Below are 24,256 nucleotides of genomic sequence, written 5' to 3' on the forward strand. Positions count from 1 at the left end.
ATTAAGCTTTTTTAAACATTATTATCAGTTGCACACCCAATCCAATTTCTTCTATGATTCATACATGTTCGTCTTGCTTTCATTTGTACTTTCACATAATTGAAAAGGATTTTTTGCAGTCTACTTCACACCATCAAGTCCATCTCTTTTACAAACAGAATTTCTTGATTCTTCTGCTAACTGTGCCCAAGGCATGTGGGGCTGATGGGGTTAGTTAGTGCCCAGATCTGACACTACTAGCTATACCTTGTTTTACTTTTGTTTTTAGTGCTACTCTGTAGGACAAAAAAAATATTTTAGATATATTCCATTTTTTTTTCTTTTTATAGTTATAATTTTTTTTCCTTTGAACAGTTGTATTTAATTCAAGAAATGTACTGTATGTTGCTTGTCTTTTTGGAGCCATTGTTTATATCACTTTAAGTATAACTATTGAGTGATTTACTGGAAGATGACATATCTGTGAGCAAGAAAAAATGTGGAAATCTTACGTCAGCATATAGCTGTCACTTGCAAGATATGTCTTATATTTTATTATGTTTTCAAGTTCCCAGTAACAACATAAGTGATATGCATCATCAAAAGAACCAGGTCACTCTGCACAGTCTTCTGCCTGAGGGATGGTTTAGTGAATACTGTCGTCCTATAAATTGTTGATGCACGTGTATTTTAATGCTTCTATTTTTATGGGTAATAGTCTCTCTTCTTTCTTTCTTAGGCTCTTTGTAATTGTACCCTCCATAGACTAATGCCTCATATTACTAATCAAACATTTAACAAATGCAAGTATGCACATTTAGATTATCAGCCACATACAATATACCTTTGCAGCTATGATGGGCCAAGATAATACACATATGTTCCAATCTCAGCTTCTAAAATTCATGTCTTTCCATATTTGGTTATACTTATTAAAAGCCTAATTTCGCTGTCCTTTACCAGTGTAACATTATGACATACTGATCGATGCACTTTACCACCTTATTTCTATTTACTTGTTTGTACTTGCAGTGACAAAGTCATTGCAAAGTACTGGAGGGGAGATATGTAGCACTGAGATTGTTAGCTCCAGTAATTAAAGGGAATCTGTCACCCCCTGGGAGATTTGAGACCTCTACTATGGCCATACAGGGTATAGAAAAGTAAATCTATACATACCTGTATGGCCCACAGTAAATGTCTGCTTGCAGAGAAATGTAGTTTTATAAAATCTGTTTTCACATGCTTGGCGTCCCCCGGATGCCAAGAAATCCCCGCGTATCTGATTAGTAAGCCCAGAAATCCCCACCTATCTGATTAGTAAGCCCAGAAATCCCCGCCTATCTGATTAGTAAGCCCAGAAATCCCCACCTATCTGATTAGTAAGCCCAGAAATCCCCGCCTATCTGATTAGTAAGCCCAGAAATCCCCGCCTATCTGTTTATTTAGCATGTCGTCCCCCCTTCCCCTGCACGTCACAAGGCCCTGTGACGTGCCTTCGTCTCACTCATTTCCCGTGCATGCGCACATTGCCGCTATCATCAGGAGAGCTCCTTTTTCTCCCGACCCCGTTGTTCTCTGCAGTGCTCTAATGTGTAGCGCGCCGGGGAGTCTCACTGTGAACCCTGCAGAGAACAACTGAGCCGGGAGAAAAAGAAGCGCTCCTGATGATAGCGGCAATGTGCGCATGAAGAGGTAACACAGGTACAAAATACTGATGAATCAACCACTCTCAACCTACCAATCCATGAAGGGGGTGATTGCCTAGTATTAGAACTGTACACATGTATAGCACAGTGCCCAACTAACAGCCTATTACACGTCCCTACTATTCAATATGGCGGGCTGCTCGACCCTCTACCAGTGCATCACAGAGTTGTGAGCCCCTAGTTTACAAGGTCACCATTGATGGGCCTGGCTGCACCCTGTAAAGATAAAATGTGCAAAAAAATATAATAATATTAAGAGGCATTAGTTAATATTTTGCCCAAAATACACACAAGCTCGCAACCCAGGTCAAGGGTTCCCACTGTCTTGCGAGTCCCTACACTACAGTAAAATAAAAGCACAGCCAAAGCAATAAAGGAGCTTTAAAAATTCTCAAAATAATTCAATTACCTATTAGAATTAGGCTAGGCCTGCACATTGGCTTTAGTCACGAAAGGGAAATTCTCAATAATATTTGTGCAAATTGTCTCCATATTGCTTTCCTGCTGCTATTTTATTCACATAAGTAATCACATCACATCATCTCTTTTAACTATGCTGTGATTAATAAAGCTTTTTGATATTTTACACTTTGTATGCAGTCCTTTTTGTTGGTTGTGTTTCACTATTGTTGCTCAAAAGTGCAACAATAAATAATTCTGTGGTAATTTGATCCTTTGGCTTACTGCCAAAGCTTGAATTGAATACAAACACATGGGCCATGCACACAGTGAACAAGTCTGTAGGACAGTGTTCACACCACCAAAAGACTGAAACACACAAGAACACAGTAAAACAAACGTATAAAAATACTCTGTTGTAAAAAAGTAACAGTAAACAGCAAGTGCTAGTAAAAAGGTGATAAAAAACAGGGTATTTAGTTGACACGTTTTTTGCAAAAAATGTATACTAAGCCGCTCTACCAACGTCAAGGTAACCCAGATCAGAGCAGTCCCTATCTGATGTATTTAAAAACTGATCATGTGTATGGTACCTATATGAGAAGATCTAAAAGGTAATGTCCATGTGAACACGCTGCAGAGGACGACATTTTATGTGCATGGCCCACAAGGGAGGGGTGGAGACCTCCCTGATCTTGCAAAAGCAAGAAACAAATTGAATTGAATTACTGCCAAAGCTTGTAGGTTTATATTCATATCATAAGGAAGTCGAAGCCACATGCAACTTGTATTGAGGTCTAGGACAAACGGGAGCACTGACCAAAAATCCAACGGTTATGTCACAGTCACTCTGTCTCAAAGTGACCCCCACTGATAAGATGCCGATGTCACAATCCAACATTAAAATCTTCATGCAGAGTGTTCAAAGTTGTCATATAGCCTTATTATTATTGTTTGAGCGTATGACTGGTAGAAATCTAGAGGCCAGAAGGGTTCATATGTGATTGACACATGCAAATGGGAGGAATTTGCTGTTGAAATTATTGCTTCAAATGGGAACCATTTTATTGTTGACCTGGGATAAGTAGCATACATTATCATAAATGTTGCAGCAGTTATGAGTATCCTATAAGTAATTTATCTGGAACTAGTAAAGTCCCTGATGGGGGGAATACATCACTTCTTTCATGTTGGTGAGTATTTTAAAATATAGCATCAGTAGGAGACCAAGTCTGAAGATGTCTCTCATGTTTGGGAGATTCATTTTCCTGTCCAATAACATTCACCAAAACAGAAACATATGCCAGAACAAGAAATAGAAGTAACACGTTTTCTGTCTTCCCTGTTTTGGGATCCTTTCACCTTTACGATAAACAATAAGGAAAAATCTTTACAAAAAAAAACACAATATATGCCTCACCATGCATTGAATCCATCCTGCTGCTCATATCTTCTGGGCTCAGACCCACAATACCGTGACTCTCGGCCAGTGTACATAAAGAGAATGTGGGAAAAGTCTCCAATAAAAAAGTTATCACTTTATTTGTGCAAAATATTAAAATATATAAAGGTCCATGATAGCGGAGATGCAATCTCAATATGTAATAAGGAAAAATCATCTCCCAGTCAATAGTAGGAATGTTTCATTTTTATCCTGTGAGCTAGTCTTAAGCTGCATTTACACTGCAAGATAATCGTGAACGTGCATTGTTAGAAATACTGGCTTCATGATTATCTTGCCGTGTAAACAGGCTGCCGATCACCCAATGAATCACCCTCCTACATTGGGCGAAATGATCTTTTGTGCAGCGCAGACAAATCCTCCTCCTCCACAGTTATGTCCTGTGTAAACAGGACTCGCATTGCCGAGAGCCACAGCAGTCTATGCGTACTGAGCCATCTGTTACAGATTGTTCAGTATGCATCGTTTACTTTGGTCTGCCTATGTAAACAGGTAATTAAACGATTGCCGATCTGTAAAAGTTTACCGTACCTTGCCCGCCGGTCGATCAATTTAGGCAAAACTTTAGGCTAGATTTGCTGCATCATTATTATATTTGGTGGTGGTTCTTTTCTTATATATCCTCACTTCATGATTTGGTTATTAATTTATTACTAGGGGGACTCTTTCATATTTAATAGGCCATTCCTTCAGTGCCTATTCTATTTATTTTATTTTGCTTTATTTATTCCCATTTAGATTTCCCTTTTAGTCATTATGATTCTGAGAGTAGCATGCATTATATACTTAGCTGGACCGAGCGCATGTGCACCTTTCTCCAACCCCTTAGGCTTCCGGGAACGCTCTTTTCTGACAGCATGCGTACCAGCATGCGGGTCAATGAGCGTATCCGCCGGAAGCCTACTTTCACCCAGTGGAGGAGCGGATGCATCATGCGCCGACGAGGTCCGGTGGGTACCTCCTTCTAGCCATTTTTGATAGGCGGTCAGGCTATATAAAAGTTACATCTTCCCCTCACTTTGACACACACGCCCCTGGAAGAAGCTAGTGGGCCAAACGCGCGTCGAGGTAAGGAGAGACGGCGTCCTGTACTGGGTCCTGGTCATCTCTATTTTGGCTCCCTTCCATTTGATCTTATCAGGTATATATGTTTTTGCTTTACCTTGAGCTCATTATTAGCCTCTATACTATGACTTCCTTTAATGTTTGGGCAGTATTTATTTGGATCTGAATATAGGGTTACTTTGTGTCCCATCATAAGATCCTATATTATACCAGCTATATTTATAGAGGGCCATTAATTACATTATATTTACTATCCTATTATATTTGGTTTCTAGGGAGTTTTCTATAATACTCTGATATATTGTATTTGATAGTTGATGAGCCTTTAATACAATTGAATTCCTAGTCAGGAGCTAGTCCCTCATACTGGGCACTCTGTTTTTTACCCATGCATATTTTAATATCATGTTTCTGATTTTTACTGATTAAATAAAATTGATTGTTTTATAATTTTGGATCTCTTCGTTTTTCTCTGCACTAATAATATAGCGCAGGATTGGTGGATTATGAATTTGTTTGAAGTGCCATTCTTATATATATTTATTTAGATCCAGTTTTTTTAAGCTAGATTTGCAGCATGTCTGTAGCGTAAGGTCGCTGCCATAATAGTGTTACAGATACTGATTTAGAGATAGAATCTAAAGGCCAAAAAGGTGTTTTTCAGCCTTATATTTGACTAGTATGTTAGGATACCACTGCCCCACCTGTATTGAAAGGTTTCGATGGCTGTATACAATATAACTGTATACTGCACATCATTTTAATGGCAGTCAGTGGCAGATGTATGAAAGTATATATTCCTAGAGATGTAAAACCTAGGCATAAGCTACACAGATCTAGACATTACAGCGTGCCAATGTAAATGCATAAAATAAGTATACTTGGTAGTAAGGTAACTATTCCATCCACATTATCTTAATGCCAAGTGTATCTGAGTTCCTGTTTTTTTTGCTGTGGGTGAAAATAACTTTAGGTTAATATACCGTTAGGCTAGATTCAGACGAGCGCTGAATTTTGCAGACTAGTCACATCTGGAAATGGAAGATGTGACCGGCTTCATGTACAGGTCAGTGTGCTTGTCCCACTGCACTTCCTAATAATTTCATGCACTAGTCTGTTCTGTAAATCGGACCAGATAAGTTCATGCTATGGCTTTTTTTCCCGCACGGATCTGCAGCCCGTATAGTAATTGCCCATATGCTGTAGCATATAGGCTACAATTGGTCTGTGTGCTGTCCTTTACATACATCTTCATATAAGAGCGCTCGGTGCACATCTTAACCTCATTTAACCTTCCTCTGTGCATCCAACCTTACATACCAAGTGACTTTACCCAATCCTATTTATAGGTTACGTAACTCTTTTTTTTTTTTTAGTTATTATTGTGCCAGTAAATAGTTTTATTTAGGTTAGGGCTGGATATAATTTGCTCCTGAATACGTGGAGCAGATCCATTGTTTTGGCACAGACAGAGAGTGGAAGTTAAAGCTCTTTTGTATTGTCACGCAGCCTCTGCTGGGAGGTCCACATGGCCGGTGATTGGCGGACAGCCTCCTCTCCTGAATGTCATCACACACACTGGTAACAGCAGGGATCAGCAGCACACTTGTCAGCAGGATTACAGGCGCGTACCATGCCATCAGTGTTCTGGCTCTTGCACTCACCAGAGGGAAATCATCACCTATTTCATGGTAATTACCACTCCTAAAATGTGGTGGAAAGTGAGGCATCACAGGGCAGATGTTAGCAGGTGTGCCTGTAACTTTGGCTGGTTTTGGACCTGAGGATGCTGTAGACAGTTACTCTTTTCTATTGCTGATACTTGATGTGTATGTGTTTGCTCATCTGTGTTATATTCTATGGCTACTTATGGAATGGAGTAGATGTTGAGGTTTCTAGGATTTACCTTATCTGTATTTAGCAGTGTCTGTGGGGACGATTTGTAGAAACGCTAGTTGTAGAAGTGCCCGGAATCCCCCGGTGTGGCTGAACCCCGGCAGCTGCTTGCACACCCCTCATCTGCTCTATTTGCACACATTTGTGTTAGCAGTCCTCCGCAGACTCTCCAGTTTGCTCTTAATAGTAGCTCCGTTTCTTCAGTTTAGAAAGTCCTTTGTAGAGAAACCAAGACAATAGGATGTTCCCTTTCAGGGTTCCAGTAGCAAACTTCTCTAGTATCATCCATCATGCTGCTGCGACATCAGGAGGGGACTGTATTCAGCTTTTTCATTATGCCCTCAGTTCTGCTATTCTAAATGGTTGTCATTATCTGTATGGCTTTTATGACCTCCCTTTCATGTGTACTGCTGGATGAATGTACAGTTCTGTTACAGATATCCTTTTTACAGGATTTTTTTTTTATTCCCACGAATTTATGTTTTTATTTGTTTTCTTTTCTAGCAGTAATGATCAGCAAAGGAACTTTTCCTGTGATAGAACAATTATTTTTCCTGATAAGGCAGGTATCCTCGGTTATTTGAAAAACTTCTACTTTAGATGGAGTTAAATTCCTGATTGGCCTATTAAGCTATTAATGCAGTTTTACTGGAAATAAAAACTGAAACTTAGACAAATGGTTATTTTTGTATTTGCTATTTTTTTGGGGGGGTTAACAAAAAAATCTACATTTTCCATTGCTGCCATTTTGAATAGCTGTTTGGTCAGTAAATAAGAAAATTGATCATTTGCTGAACCTAAATGTCCACTGACTGTACCTAAAGGTCCCCTTTTCTCTCAAGTTTGATTCTTTGAGCAGAAAGGAAAAATGAGGAAAGCATTGTCGCTAGAGGTGAGCGAACCCGAACTGTAAAGTTTGGGGTTTGTATCGGACACTAGGTGTCCGGTGCTGAACTCCAATCACGGACTCCTCCTGGAAATCTGTTTTACAGTTCGGAGAGAGAGATAGAGATTTTCTAGCTTCAAAGTTTGGTTTCCCACTGATTTCTATGTGGTTCGGGCTCATGTTCAAGTTCGGGTACAGTTCTGGTACCTGAACCGAACTTTGGACTAAAGTTCGGTTAAATCTGACAAATCCCAACTTCTATGGGTCCGCTCATCCCTTATTGTCATATGTGTGCATGCCCTAGTACTTACCTGATAACTGGCAGGGAATGAAGGGTCTTGCTGAACAGTTTAGGCAGCATAAAATGGTGGAGGGAAAAGAAACAAAACCAATAATTTTCAAGCTAATGACACAAAACAACAGGCATTGTAAAACCCATTCACTCTCTGCATTAAGAGGGTTGTTAACTACAGCTGGTTTTCTATCCTCCTGTCTTCTACATTGTTTTATGGTTGTTGGTTTGGACGGAATAGGCAAATGTATTCCCGTGATATTTTACTAGGGTTATAATGAACATATAATATGTGTTACTAGCGGATTTATAAAATCTCACCAGTAGTCTGCGTAAATCCACAGGTAAATTCTGCTCCATCTCTGTCCCTTGTGGACCTAAAGAAATATTCCTCTTTTAGAGTGGACCCCAAACGAATCCTGTAACAAAGACAGAGAGTAGATGAGTATTATGTGTAGTATGTTGGTTTTTTCACTTGCAAAAGATTCTGTTTCAGTGTCGAAACGTATAGTGCTAATAAAAACCTTCAGTTCTATCACGTCAAGTGAATTTCATTCCAGAAGCAAAGCCTATTTCATTACGTTTCACCTGCCTTGGTCAAAGACAGATAGTACCCCGCCACACCATATCACAGCCACTGCTCAGATCTCTGTAATTTGGCTGAAGCAGTGCATGACGATAACAGCTCACATCACCACTGCAACCAGTTACTGACCTCAGCTGCTCATGGCGTCTAGATCAGCAGGCCTGCTGAGCTCAGTGACTGGCTGCAATGGTCATGTGAGCTGTTGATGTGGTATCACCACCACAGCCAAAACACAGATACGGGGTCAGCGGTAGGGAAACGGCGCTGGAGCGGGATGGGGTGACTACTTTTGGCCTTTGTCATTTTACATTATTGGAATTGTTTGGGGCCCATTTTTCTAAAAATGGAAACCTTGTTAACCTTAGGCCTCAATTGTTCGTCCATTTTTCATCTGTGTTCTATTTTTTTTTTACATAGACAGAACACACAGAATTTATAGTCTATGCTAAAAGATAAAACATGGGCACTTCATATCATAAAATTAGCGGCAACAGGTTACGTTCACACAATCAGTATTTGGTCAGTATTTTACCTCAGTATTTAGAGGCCAAAACCAGGAGAGGAACAATCAAAGGAAAAGTATAATAGAAACACGTCACCACTTCTGTATTTATCACCCACTCTTGGTTTTGGCTTACAAATACTGATGTAAAATACTCACCAAATATTGAATGTGTGAACGTTACCACAGCGTGAAAATACGAAGGATGTACACATGTTCACCTGATAGACTTTTGCATGTACCAGGCACATCTCTGATGTAAGTGTGAGAGTCCAATCCAGACTGCTGCTCCACCCACTCAGCCGCCAAGAGGGTCAGAACCATGGGATAAAATGTAATAGGAAAAAATGCGGTGTCGTGCAATGTCCCTGTTTGATCCAAGTCATTGATCCAACTTGCCAGTGCAAGTCTGCCATTGTAAGATTACCAATGCAAGTCTGCCAATGTAAGATTACCAATGCAAGTCTGCCAATGTAAGATTACCAATGCAAGTCTGCCAATGTAAGATTACCAATGCAAGTCTGCCAATGTAAGATTACCAATGCAAGTCTGCCAATATAAGATTACCAATGCAAGTCTGCCAATATAAGATTACCAATGCAAGTCTGCCAATGTAAGATTACCAATGCAAGTCTGCCAATGTAAGATTACCAATGCAAGTCTGCCAATATAAGATTACCAATGCAAGTCTGCCAATGTAAGATTACCAATGCAAATCTGCCATTGTAAGATTACCAATGCAAGTCTGCCAATGTAAGATTACCAATGCAAGTCTGCCATTGTAAGATTACCAATGCAAGTCTGCCAATATAAGATTACCAATGCAAGTCAAGGCTACATTTTCTGCAGGACAATTGCTAAGGCATCTGTCCAATGCCTACCATGTATAATGCTTGTGTACTGTTTATTAGAATAGGGCACAAGCACAGTTCCTACGGGTCATCAGACGGATGTCTTGGCAACTGTCTGCCAGCATGCAGCAGCATCTCTCCTTGCCCAATGACAGATCAGTTAGAAGTGAGAGACTCTGCACAACCCCTTTAAATACCTGCATACACCTTCTTTTGTGCTAGCAAACATATTGTCCACTACCTAGAATGGTAAACGTGGACACCCATATGTGTTTTATTAATTGTCTGTCAGTGTGATTTTTCATAAAAAAAAATACATTTTGAGGGACGTCTGCTGTTTTACTGAAAAATAATAGATTTCACTTTTAAAATATTACAGTCATTAATATGTTAATGCTCTGAACTACTTCACTTTGGAGGAGCAAAGTGTGAGACTAAACATGAGATTTCCATATTGCCCACAGGTATTCTCAACGTCCTTCTCTGATAGCTAAGTAGCGGTGAGACATAAGCGGACACAAAGAGATGCCAATGGAGTGCACATATCCATGTTACAAGGTGTTCTTTGGGGACTTGAAAAGGAAAATTAATGATCTCTGAATGAGCTCTCATTCCTTCTGGCAGAAAAAAAAATATTCTTGGTAACCTGCTAACTTCTGGAGCCCATGAATTACATATAAAGTGCATTTGACTAGCTGAGGGCCTAATTAGAAGAAAGGTTACACAATCTGGAAGGAATGCCATAGATTCCTTTGGTTCTTCACTTTGCATGAGGACAATTTGAAGGAATAGTTTGGTCGTTTGTATAAAAAAATATATATATATCAATTGAAGATAACAAGTCTTTCCACATCAGGGAAAGTGTAGTCATTTTAGGTAACCTTGATGGTTAATTGGTTTCAACACGTCCTATGTTTTCAAGGCTGAGCACATGTTGCTGGGCAAGAGACACAGTTTTCAAGTTGTATTAGCGTTGCGATACATCATGTTAGGCGCATCGCAGGATGTATTTTCAAGCATGAAAATGTAAACAGTTTGAAAGCAAGATTGTGAATTTCATAGTGTCACTTTTACTGCTTATCAAGCCAGTAAGGCCAGCGCGCGGAGAAAAGAACTGTAGTAGGGTCACCGCTCCCTGCAGCTCCATACTCTGCAGTAAGAGATCACTGAAATACCTATTATTAGTGTGAGCACAATGTGTTGCTGAGATCAAATGATTTAGCATTAATTTATATGGCTAAATCATCAATGGAAGGACAGGCACCTCTGAAGCGATTCCTCTTATATTCTCATTCCATAAATATTTACTAAAGATTGTCATTTTTTTCATAAATTAAATGTTTTTTCCAGAGTTTTAAAAAAGTCTCCCCTTCCAGATGTCACCTGTCGCATGTAATCACGTTCACTAGAGATGGGCTGATAGATTCTCGCGACTCCAATCCATCGAGCTGGTTAATAGTCACTGGCTGCTTGTGAATCCCTTAACTTCCAGGATCCCCAGTGCGGCTTTTGATTAGCCAGGCTGGCGCGACTTCATCTTTGTGGTATGACACACAGATGACATCATGTTAGCCCAGTTAATCAGGAGCCGCCCTCGGGATCCCAGAAGGTAAGAGATTTGCAAGCTTCCTGTCCAGCCACCAGAGATTATTGACCTGGCCGAAGGAGCAGAGTCCCGCGAATCAATCTGCACATGTCTATCCTTATTTAGGATTTTTGTGCATAAAAACAGCCTATATAACTAGACCAAGGAAGGAAAGTGCTTTCAGTAAATCTCAAATGATGAATCGAGGCCTTGGCGTACTGGTGAAACTTCTCAAGAATGGCTGACTAAGTACAATTATTCTCCATGTGCTGAAACACCTCAAACAACTTCTGCTACCCACAGGATAAGACCTCATTCACATGCCTGTTTTTCTCACGTACAAAAAAACCTGACTGATTCCTCTGGTCAGACTCTGGTCAGAGTTTGGTCAAAGTGTTGTCTATGTGTCATCAGTTTTTCTCATATGTGGAGAAAAAAAGTTTCTACACTTTTTTTCTTTCTGAAGTTGGATCTCTGATACCATCTGAGTGCAGTTCGATTTTACTCACGGACCCATAGACTTGCATTGCTCATTTTGATCTGACCCTCGGATCAAAATCAAACATGTTTCCGTGATTCTCCGCGTTTTTTTCTTACCGCCTCATCACTTCTCATTAAAGTCAGCGAAGGAGCGCACTGTCACTGTGCATTAAAAAGAATATTGCATGAATATTGCACACTGATGACCCTTGATGACATCTTGTTTGAGTATCCCAGCATGCACTGGGGATTCTCAATCAAAATGTTATAAAACAGGAAGTTGGTAAAAAAGATAAAGCAGTTACATAGAGTAGAGAGGGAACAGTGGGGAATTTTTAAGTATATGAGAAAAGCAATTAGGTTCTTACATTAAATAGACATTTAGGATTAAATCAGTGATAGCCTTAAAAAGGTGGTCTGAAACTATGTGTGCCATGCTTCTTTTCTCCCCTTCTTTTTGGACAAGAAAGCATTGCTTGAGTTGGAGCTTTGATATCTATTTAGATGTAAATTGTAATTAAAGATTACAATTGCATTGGAAGAAATGTACATAGAACATACATACATACATACATACACAGTGTGTTCCAAAATGGATGAATAAGGCATGTTTACAAGATGTATAGGACTTCCCAGCCTCACTATGTTCTCCCCTTACATGAATAATACAAAATATGGCAAAATTCTGAAGATAAAAGCAGACTTGTCTCCAAGTTACAGTAGATGTTTTTGAATGTAAGGTATCAATCTGTTTCGGTGGAGTGGGAGGATACATTGCCTGTATTAATATGTTGGGTGTCGTAGTAAAGATATATAACAACATACTGTCTCCCTGTATATAGGAAGCAGAAAAGTACAATTCTAATAACCAGGATTTTCAGTATATTACTTGCTTATGTTTTTTATATACTATTTTCTTCCCGCAGCTTCATGATCTCTGGCTCCAGTTGTTGGTAGTGAGGAAATATCTGCCTATGCCCTTTTATATTTCAAGCAGGTTTTTGTAAAAATCTACTCCCATCTAATGTCTAGATGGAAATGTTAAAGATCAGACTTTATGGAACTGCTTACATAGTTTCCATGGCGGGTGACTGAAAGACGGACACTCTATACTGTACGGCTTTTTGTTGTCTTGGTGATAAAATAGTGTCTGAAGGAGAAGGGACAAGACACTCTTTAGGGACACTGAACAAATCAAAAGAAAAAAAAAGATTAGAGAGCTAAGATAATCGTCAGAAAAGTCTAGGACAAATACTGACTATTGTATCATGCTTCTTTTATTCTATGATACAGTGTGCATCAATGGTTATCTTCTTTTTCTTCTTCTTTTGTTATTTATTTTCCTTAAACTTGAACTACTTTGTAAACTGAGACACAATCTGCAAGTGCTGATATAAATCTTATTTCTGCCCGGAAAATCAGGAATTTAAATTCAATAACACTGGTAGAATTTCAGCCAAGTCGCAGCAGAAATTGGCTCAGTCACTGTACACAGTATGCCTCACGTCTTTAGGATTTGCTCTAGTTTTTTTATTATTATAAAGCTTTCTATACTTTGAAAGCATTAAATATTATCAGAATAATTGTATGTATATCACCGAATATGGATGTGTTAATCTCCTTTATGAAGAGTAAACCTCAGAGTGCAGGTTTTTCACTGAAAGGAGTAGTGTGCCTGGCTTCAAAAGGTCCTCAATAAAAAAGATAAAATATAACTTTACCAAATCTATAATCTTTAAAGCACAATCCCAATAATCTGGAATCCTCCCGCTTTGTCACCCTTCCAGTGATGGTATATTTCATCCAGTGATGTTGCTATTGATCCTGCTGTGACCAGTAGTTCCACAAGTACTCGCCACAAACAATACTGTCTGGCGTTTCCCTTAAAGAACAAGTGGATATAGACCAGTAGTGATAGACCATTCGCTTCCAATCGTGGTTTTATTAAGTTGTATTATACTCTCAAGAATTAATGATTTTAAAACACATAAATATATCAAACATGTGCCACTTTAGCTTCTACCCATCCATGGGTTTCACCCGTCCGCTTCTGCGTGGAGCAAACATATTATGTTCCCCAAGAAGAAGCAGACAGGTGAAAGTCATGGTTGGGTAGAAGCTAAAGTGACACATGTTTGATATATTTTTGTTAGTGTTTTAATTCATTCATTCTTGTGGTCAGTTATAGCATTGCAGTCTATGGGTGTTGACTAGTGTTGAGCGAGTATGTTCTGTCCGAGTATGCTCGGGCCGAGCTCCGAGTATTTATAGCTGCTCGGTGATAAGGTTAAATCGCTCCCGTGTGCATGATTTGCAAGTGTTTGACAGCTTTATTACATGTGAGGAATGTGTAAGAAATAGACATTCCTCACATGTAATAAAGCTGTCAAACAGTTGCAAATCATGCACACGGGAGCAATTTAACCTTATCACCAAGCAGCTGTAAATACTCTGAGCTCGGCCCGAGCATACTCGGCGAAAGGGTTAATAGAACATACTCGCTCAACACTAGTGTTGACAGATGCCATAGTAGCATTTGTCACCCATAGGATAGTATGGCACCCATGTAACAGATATGTCATAGGCTATAATGGTATCCGTCTTACAGATACAGAATGAGAAGCTATTGAAAACCCTAAGGGTGACTGATGCTTAAAAGTGGCATTCATTACCTATAATCATCTGTTAGATGAATATGTCACCAATAGATTAATAAAAGATAATTGTAACATACCTGGCGGCGTCCTTGCATGGTGGTCCATCTCCCACTGTGCAAGAGCGCGCACTTGATCTCCAGTCCAGAATGTCTCTCTGGCTTCCCTCCTTGCTGTTTGTTTGTCTGTCTTGGCTGCATAGGGCGACGCCCGCTGAACTTCCTGTTTCTTGTACCTGCTGCGGACACGCCCCTGTTGCACCTTCAGCCTATTGCTGTCCATCTTTGGGTATTTATACCACCTTCTTCCTCAAGATGGCGCCTGAGCATTGTGTCCTGTCAGTTGGCTTTTTGTCTCTGACGTGCCAGGTCCTATCCTGTTTTCCTGCCTGTTCTCCAGTTCTGTGTCTGAACTGTGGTCTGTTCTTGTGAACACGCTTCTAGCCTGTTCTTTCGCCTTCTAGGGGCGGTATTCCTAGATCTGCCTGTCTGTGCCTTGCGGTATCTGTTCCCGTCTGAACAGAGTCCTGTTTGTGTCCCAGCCTTGCTGTATTTGTTCCCGTTCCTCTGTTCCCAGTTGTCTGTGCCTCGTTTCTACTTTAGCCTTTTCTCCCTTTTCCCTCTATGTCTGTTTTCTGCGCCTTTCTGCAGAGTCTGAACTTGCTCCTAAATTCCTTCTCGTCGTCTCTGTACCTCTGTTGTGAATTTAGTGTACGCTCGCTACTTCTTTGCAAGTACTTTTGTGTGCTTCTGGTTCTGCCTTTCCTTCTCTGTCTGTTCTTTGTGAACAGAGTCCTATCTCCTTGCCTTGTCTCGTTTGCCGCTCTGCGGTTCCCGCTCTGCTCCTGCCTTGTTTGCCGCTCTGCGGTTCCCGCTCTGCTCCTGCCTTGTTTGCCGCTCTGCGGTTCCCGCTCTGCTCCTGCCTTGTTTGCCGCTCTGCGGTTCCCGCTCTGCTCCTGCCTTGTTTGCCGCTCTGCGGTTCCCGCTCTGCTCCTGCCTTGTTTGCCGCTCTGCGGTTTCCGCTCTGCTCCTGCCTTGTTTACCGCTCTGCGGTTTCCTCTCTGCTCCTGCTTAGCTTGCCGCTCTTGCGGTTTCTGCTCTGCTCCTGCTTAGTTTGCCGCTCTTGCGGTTTCTGCTCTGCTTCTGCCTTGTTTGCCGCTCCTGCGGTTTCCGCTCTGCTCCTGCGGTTTCCGCTCTGCTCCTGCCTTGTTTGCCGCTCTGCGGTTTCCGCTCTGCTCCTGCCTTGTTTGCCGCTCTGCGGTTTCCGCTCTGCTCCTGCCTTGTTTACCGCTCTGCGGTTTCCGCTCTGCTCCTGCCTTGTTTACCGCTCTGCGGTTTCCGCTCTGCTCCTGCCTTGTTTACCGCTCTGCGGTTTCCGCTCTGCTCCTGCCTTGTTTGCCGCTCTGCGGTTTCCGCTCTGCTCCTGCCTTGTTTGCCGCTCTGCGGTTTCCGCTCTGCTCCTGCCTTGTTTGCCGCTCTGCGGTTTCCGCTCTGCTCCTGCCTTGTTTACCGCTCTGCGGTTTCCGCTCTGCTCCTGCCTTGTTTACCGCTCTGCGGTTTCCGCTCTGCTCCTGCCTTGTTTACCGCTCTGCGGTTTCCGCTCTGCTCCTGCCTACTTAGCCGCTCTGCGGTTTCCGCTCTGCTCCTGCCTTGTTTTCCGCTCTGCGGTTTCCGCTCTGCTCCTGCCTTGTTTACCGCTCTGCGGTTTCCGCTCTGCTCCTGCCTTGTTTGCCGCTCTGCGGTTTCCGCTCTGCTGCGGCCTTCTTAGCCGCTCTGCGGTTTCCGCTCTGCTCCTGCCTTGTTTACCGCTCTTGCGGTTTCCACTCTGCTCTTGCCTTGCTTGCCGCTCCTGCGGTTTCTGCTCTGCATCTGCTCGCTGCTCCGGCAGCCCCGTCCGGCTCTGCATCTGCTCGCTGCTCCGGCAGTCCTGTCCTGCTCTGCTTGTGCTCGCTGCTCCGGCAGTCCCGTCCTGCTCTGCTCTTGCCCACCGCTTCGGGCGTTCCCTCTCTGCTGTGTTTGGCTACCGCATCTGCGGTTCTGTTTGTGTCCCAGTCTGTACTGGGCCTTGTCCTCTCTGAGCTCCAGCCCGTCCTTTCTGCCAGTACCTCCCTGCCTGCATACTCGCCTGTATCCACCCGTCTGCATACCTGCCGTGTTCGCTTATATCCACCAGTCTGAGCCAGCCTAACCTGCCTGTTCCAGTAATCCCTGTGTGGGTCAACCCCCGTGTCCGGAGTTTGACCTGGAGTAGCACCTGGTCCCTCTGCCCGGTTTCTCCCTGGTGCACTGGCGTCGTATGCCGTCGTGCCACCTTGGTCGGATCGGCCAGATACTTAGTCACGCCCCTCCAGGCACTCTCCGGTTCATGGTCCAGTGGAACCACTTCTCCCGCACACGCCAGTCAGTCCGGGCGTGTGCATAACAATAATTTTTTGCAGATGCCAGTGCTAATGTGAAACTGTCATGAGATTCATGTTGCTTGAACCACCTACAGCACGAATGAGACACTGGGTGATTTATTGCAGTCTTGTATGTTTTACTCTTCAATGGAATATGTTAAAAAAAATCAATTTTATTAAAACATTTTTTGATAAGTATTAATGTTTTAATATATAATATATAGTTATATTTTAAATATAATGTTAATATACAGGGTGGTCCAAAAGTAAGTGGACAGAAAATAATAACATTTATTTTGATTCATATTTAAAATTATATTTACTAACACAAGCATAACATTGACAATGAAATTTTATTCTTAACAATAATACAAAAGCCCTTAAATTTTATCAACGCAGGTGCTCAAACTGTTTTCCATTACAATGTGCACAGCTTTGAAGTCTGCCTCTTATGCTTCAACAAACTTTTTTGCACAAGTCTCTTTGGGTATTAATTTCTTGAAATGCATCTCTTTTGTAATTTTTCAAATCACTGACACTTTTTGGTTTTTGACTATAAACTTTGTCCTTGAGTACTCCCCAAAAGAAAAAATCCATTGGGGTCAAGTCTGGTGAACGTGCCGGCCAATCAACTGGGCCTCTTCGGCCAATCCATTTATTAGGAAATGTTTCATCAAGATACTCGCGGACTACTCTTGAATAATGTGGAGGGGCCCCATTTTGTTGGAAATAAAGGTCATGTGAATTAGGCTGTTGTTGTAACTGGGGAACAACTTGATTCATTAGAATTTCGAGATACTTATCTCCTGTGACTGTTCCATCAAAAAATATTGGTCCTAAAACACCAAAACTTGAAATACCACCTCAAACATTGACACCAGGCTCATTCAGTTGTTGCTCTAATGTTAAATGCATGTTCTCATTATACCACTAAATACAATTATGTCTGTTAATATGGCTGGATAATTTGAAAGAAGCTTCATAAATTAAGCTCCACATAATGTTATCTAAAATTACTGGATTTTCTTCAATTTTGTTAAACATAATCTCACTAAATTGCAGCCGCCTGTCTGGATCATCATCCAATAAACCATGAATTAGACGTGGACGATACACCCAATAGATTTCAGGATTCGCATGATAGAAGCTTGTGAAATTCCCAATTCCAAAGAGGCTCTTCTGGTGGACTTTTTTGGACTCTGAACAAATGTTTCAGCAACAAGTTGTTTATTATCTTCTGTACAGACTGTTTTGGGTTGACCAGTTTTTGGTGCATTAAGGATTGAGCCAGTGGCATTGAATTTGTCATGAATTCGGTAAATGGTTTGTCTCTTTGGGGCTTGAGTACCAAATGTTTCAACCCAATTTGCTCTAACGGTTTCAGCATTTTGAGATTTCCAATACTCTGTTAAAATCCATTTTCTTTGATCTGTATTTAAATTATTTGCCATTATGTGTTATCTAAATGATCTGAAAAGAAAACAGATATGGGGGAGATCTATATGTGAAAACTAGATCTGTGAAACTGGCTCAGTTGCCCTTAGCAACCAATCAGATTCCACCTTTCATTTTCCATAGAGTCTGTGAGGAATGAAAAGTGGAATCTGATTGGTTGCTAAGGGCAACTGAGCCAGTTTCACTTTACACCATGTTTGATAAATCTCCCCCTTCATAACCTTATTACACTTTCTGTCCACCTACTTTTGGACCACCCTGTATAATAATATATATTTTTTTACTGGTATAAAATATTAATACTTTACAAAGTAAAGTAAACACTCGGGAGGGCCGCTGTTGAAATTTGCCATGAAAACCTAGTGTGGTTCTGGCTTGCATTGCTACTGCAGTACAAGTGAGAAGAATCTGCTCGCATGTGTCTGATGTTACTCTTCCTCTGGGCATTTGCAAAAGGATAAGGGAATATGAAGTTTAGGATCACAGTGCAACGCCATTTTGCTGAATGACTGGAATCAGGGGCTGTGTCTCTACATTATGCTGATCTCAGATTAGGTGGCAAAAGCCTGGCCACAGATTCATTCTAAATGATGTGTTTCAGATGACTAATCTGAGGCTAGTCTTTGGGCAGCTACTCCCCCGCCTGCTGACAGGCCTCTGCCTATGTTTGTGTATGGTAGAGATTTTACAGTCTAGCAGAGCAGGGCAAGGAACATCCGCTGGGACCTGCCTGCATGAGTCTTGTGAGAAACCTAGTCCCTGGTCAGTTTAACAAAGCATGATGTCTCTGAAACGCTGCACGTTTCAGAGTAAAACATATACACTTGCCATAACTAGACCAATGTCTTATTCGTGCTACTGTAATTATTAGAAAAACATAAAGTCAATTGAATTAAATTAAGACAAACATATGACCATTTAAAGCATGTAGAGGTAATACTGCCATAGGGTAAGCCTGTTTCCATACTGTATGAAATATATGTGAAAAAGAGCCAAAGAAAAAATGGGGTCACATTTGATGGGTCAGAAAATTTTCTTAACACAACTAAATGGTCCTGTGTTAATAACAATGGCAAGTTATTTCTGGATGACAGAGCAGGTAAGTTGCTGATTCCTGAAAGCATAGTGAGTTAATCAGTATTCTTATTGGAATTGCTAATGAGCGATGCCACTAATACAGGCATTCTATTGTATTGCAGATGTTTTAAAGACAGGTCTGACAAAGACTTGGGTGTGCAAATGGACATTTTAAGAATTAAGTTCACAACTTCCCAGAGTTACCCTTTCAGACTAAATCCAGTGCTAGTAATGCACTTACCCTTCCCAAACAATGCTCCCATGCAAAGTGTGGATACGTTTAACTTCTTTAACTCTGTGTGATTGCTTAACAAGATATTCTACCCTCTCCCTCTTCATTTCAACCCATCTAATTTTGTAGGGTATCTTTCTCTACAAAAATTAACAAAAGGCTAGAAACAAGTCATACCCACGCCAAATAAAATTAGACCCCATATCACAAATTTATTCAGATCCTAACATTTAATCAGACCTGAGACTTTAGACTTAATTTCAGACCTACATAGAATTTAGCCTCCAGGCTCCAAGAGTTTGGGTCTGAATTCTCTATTGGCTGCCGCCTTAATGTGACAGCACCTCCCTCCTTCATCACTAGACAGCCCACTGTGTAACATTTTCTCTATATGTCTTTGTCTTGGTTAGCTCACAGCCTATTAGGTTTTTCATATGAATTTTCATTAAAAGCTGTCATTTGTATACATGAGGAATGACACCATTTCTGGACATTATATGGCAAGTCCAGAAGCAGTAGCAGCATTGAGGACATTATACAGAGTACTGAGCAGTGTAGCTATGAATCTAGCACTAGGTTGAGATGCAACTTTTACTAAAACATAATGACACTAACTTGGTGTGCCTCTTTGCATTTTTCTGACTCTGCCTTTTCCTCTTCCTCCCTTTCTCTTCTGCATAGACTTTAATAGTCATATGTTGTCTGATTTGATCTCATGACAGTTTGTCTTGTCTTGAGCAATATGAATCAAGGCTGTTTTTAAGTAAATTTGGGAGAAGCAGTGGCTCATAAGGGGGAGGGGGGGATGGTTCATAAGTGGAGAACTAAATATATTTCTCTGATAAGAAAAAGAGTGTTTTAGCATTTTTTTAGCTGCTAATAGCATAGACACATCTTGTTTACGTGCACTTTTAGTGTGTGGATAAATGCTTCTGGAATGATATTTCATTACTTGAACATATGCATGATGTCTGTGGAGCTGGTCATTAGCATTTGCTTAGTAGCAGTGACAAATATGTTAATCATCTGTTTACAAGCAATACTAATTAAAAGCCATCATAACACTTTAATTAGCAATAACATAGTGTTTGTATTTATTCCAAACAAAAACTTTAACTTATTAGTTCTGATGCAATCTTGAATGGGGGCTTGGATTCTGTCAAAGTCGCAATATGGGTCCAGTGCATCAGAGAAATATTGGATGACATGTTGTTCTAGTCATCAGGCTGCAGCGACCAATTACAGACTCCAGCGGTCCTACAACACGGGAATGGTGACGTCATCACTTCCAGTGCTGACATAGGTGACAGCGGATGACTTTTACACATCCTGTTTGTCACGAGTCCTCCTCTCAGTGTGGTGAGTGGCAGCTCTGGGGCCGGACCGTGCTGAGCTGTTAGTATCGTGATAGACAGCTCAGCCATCCAATCTGAGGCTTGGGCGTGCTGAACTGTCATTGTAGTGAGTAACAGTCCAGTCACCCAATCAGGACCAGGGTGTGCTGGGCTTCCTACAGGTCTGACCTGTTCAGAATGATTCCCAGGCTATCTCTGCCTTTTGTCTCTGCCAGTTGTAGCTCTGTTCAATTTGGTGTGTGTTTGCTCTGTGCTATGAGTTCTAGTATTTTGATCTTTTGTTGACCGACCTTGGATTTGCCTTTGACCATCCGTTTGCTTAGCCCCTTTGTCTTCATCTGTTACCTTCTTGAAATTCTGACTCTGGACTGTTACCTAACTACACCTTTGCCTCACCCCTCTGTTTATGACATACCCTCCTGGCTTTTGACCTCGGGCTCCCTGATTTCCCCACCTCACAGAATTATAGCCTCCAGTCAAGATTTTATTTAGGCCATACAAACTTTTAACATTGTCTGACGTTGTAGTAAAATTGTAGTGACTAAAATGATAACGGCCTATCTTCATGCAGTCTGTATGTGGAAGGATAATTATAATTTTTCAGGAATGTCTGCTCTTCTTAGTAATGCGTAAGTAAGACTTTTTATTAACTGTAGGTGAACTGTAATCAAACTAGGTGAGCACAGGGAATACAGTGCCCTAGTTTGAAGAATTACAAAACAGCATTATTATGTGAAAATCATATTTTTCCAATTTGCTTACTTCTTTCTTCATGAACTCTTGTTTTCCTGCATAGTTATAATTCTTAATGAGAAAACTGTATGATTTTCTGTGGTCATCTCTCGGTGATTATACTATAATTAATAACTACTGTGTATTTGGAAAAATCATTGAGAGTTATCATACCACAGCAGTTTCATAATATACTTTTTTAATTTTTTTGCTTTCATTTTTTCTTCCTTGCCTTCCAAGAGCCATAACTTTTATTTTTTTCTTCAACAAAGCTATAGGTCGAGTTATAGTTTTGAATGACACCATTCAATTTGCCATATAATATTTTGAGAAAAGGGAAAAAAAGCGTGAAGTGGAATTGAAATAATTACAACTCTTCTTCCTCTATTTTTTTTTTTACTGTCAAATTTTTATTAGAAATGTTAGTGCCGGCCTCACTGTCCCCACCTTCGGACCTATACGTAATCAATAGGAGGTGAGGGAGCACCCGCAGCTCTGACTTCCTCTTGATTACTTATACGTCCAAACGCGGGGGACAGTGAAGCCTGTGCTGATTGGTCGCAGGGTTCGTGTAACGTAACAACCTCACTTGAGCCCCGGGAGAGCGAGTTCCGACACCGCTTTAACGGTACCAGCATGTGAGATAAGTGTAAGTGCTTTTACACTCCATGTGAGAGCAGTGCATTTTAAAAAATGACAGGGCTTTATTACACAGTTTTCTCTTTGCATTTTAAGTATTCTTCATAAAATACCAGTTCTGATACATCTTTTTCTACAACCTTACTTTGTGTTGTTTCTCTGTAATTCTTCTTAGAAGTGTATGAATAAAATGAGAACTGAATGTAACTAGTTGGGAGTATGTCCTTATATGCGCTGACATTCTCCAGGTAGTGCTGCCTGTATATGTGCACACCTCTTTGACAAGGAGATTAGTAACACCAAGTAATGAAGGTATTCATAATTTTCTAGCCTAGTTCTCCCCTGGCTGAAATACTGTGGCCAGGAAAAGTTGAAGTCAAAGGCACTTCTCCATTCAAAGTGTGTGGCACAGATGAAGATAGCCTGCGCTTGGTTATTGTTCACTCCTAAAGTCAATGAATGGAGTAGCAGGGCGCCTATCCTCCATTCAAGTTCTCCTGGACATGGTCTTATAGCCAGGCCATTTCCAGGAGAAAAACATATTGGAAGTCTCCTTTTTTGGCAGTCGGTGGGGTGGAGTCCTAGTGTCGGGATCTACAGCAAATTACCATTGGATAGGCGATAACTCTGTCACCTGGAATATCCCTTTAGGCTTTTATCTGATTATATAATGTATATATCTGTGTCCTCAGATAAAGCTGAGGTACAATGTGTCATAAATTTTATTAAGAATGTAGTGGATAAATTTGACGTTCATTAATTTGTATATGATGTATAAAATAAGCAACAGAGTATTGTGCTTTTAAGGCTGTGTGCCCACTATGCATTTTTCAAGCGTTTTTGCCGTGGAATTTCCGCAGCGAAAACGCTTAAAAAACACTTGGTAATACGTGCCCCATGGTCCCGAATGATAATCCGCATGTTGTGCACATGCGGCGGAAATTTCCGCTGCGGATTATCATTGCGGAAAAATACGCAGCATGTCCATTAATTTTGCAGACATGCAGCATAATTGCCGCCATTGACTTTCATTGAAACGCATATTATCCGAGTCAGCACATTTGCACACACGGATAATATGTGTTTCAATGTGCGGATGGTTCCCGGGTTTGGAGAAGAGGAGACTCTCCTCCAGACCCAGGTACCATAGAACCTGTTAAAAAAATAATTTAAAATAAAAAATAAAGATTGTACTTACCTTCTGATGTCCCCCCGGTATTTTCTCCGCTGCGTCCGGTGTGTTGTATGGGTCGTGGTGGTGTGAAGGACCTGCCATGATGTCATTGAGTCATGTGACAGGTCACGCGACCGCTAACATCAGCGGACGCGTGACCTGTCACATGACTCAATGACGTTACCGCAGGTCCTTTCCCACCACTGCGACCCATACAACACACCGGACGCAGCGGAGAAAATACCAGGGGCCATCGGAAGGTACGTATAATTTTTATTTTTTACCATTTTTATTCTTTTTTTTTTTTAACTATTACTTGGTCACATTATATACATCCATACCAGTTGCATGGATTTATATAGTGTGACCAAGTTGTCAAGCACTTTTCCATGTGATGCTAAAATCGCTTGGAAAAGCGCTTGATAACCCGCATACAGAAATGCATGCAAAAACGCTTGACAAACGCTTCTACCTGGCAGGAAAAACGCATGTAAAATCCACATTCGTTTTTCCTGCCAGGGAGAAGCGGAAAAAATATGCAGCATTTCTGCATCGTGGGCACATAGCCTAAGTGTCCAAAATATGAGTGTTTTGCCATTAGTCCCATCATTTTTATGATATTTATGCATTGTACAGGGTATCTTTAAGCATGTTTCTGAGAGACCAACTGTACCAGCAGTAAATGATTTGATCTTGCATAATAAGTGGATGTCTGGGGACAATGAGTGGGCTAATGCTACCAGAAGGACTTTGAAGTAGAAGAAATGAATGCAAGTTTCATGACCCCAGACAGATTTCTCCCAAGGCACCAAGACTTTGTTTTCCATCTAAAGCTCAATTGTATCTGT

At 41.0% G+C, this 24,256-nt stretch overlaps 1 protein-coding gene across 15 annotated transcripts in view; it reads left to right on the forward strand.

Annotated features, from left to right (window-relative positions):
* The window catches only part of NRCAM (neuronal cell adhesion molecule), a 256,326-nt gene that overhangs the window by 96,781 nt on the left and 135,289 nt on the right, over positions 1 to 24,256 (forward strand). Inside the window, exon 1 of one of the 15 annotated variants that reach the window (XM_073651990.1) lies at positions 6,165 to 6,305. The exons of the other annotated variants lie outside the window; for them this stretch is intronic. The gene's annotated coding sequence lies outside the window, so the exon portion shown is untranslated. Of the gene's footprint in view, positions 1 to 6,164; positions 6,306 to 24,256 lie in introns of those variants that run through there. 15 annotated transcript variants of the gene reach the window in all.

Source organism: Phyllobates terribilis, unplaced genomic scaffold (genome assembly GCF_046119375.1).
Source record: "Phyllobates terribilis strain yellow unplaced genomic scaffold, ASM4611937v1 Scaffold_11__3_contigs__length_659146591, whole genome shotgun sequence".
Taxonomy (NCBI): domain Eukaryota; kingdom Metazoa; phylum Chordata; class Amphibia; order Anura; family Dendrobatidae; genus Phyllobates; species Phyllobates terribilis.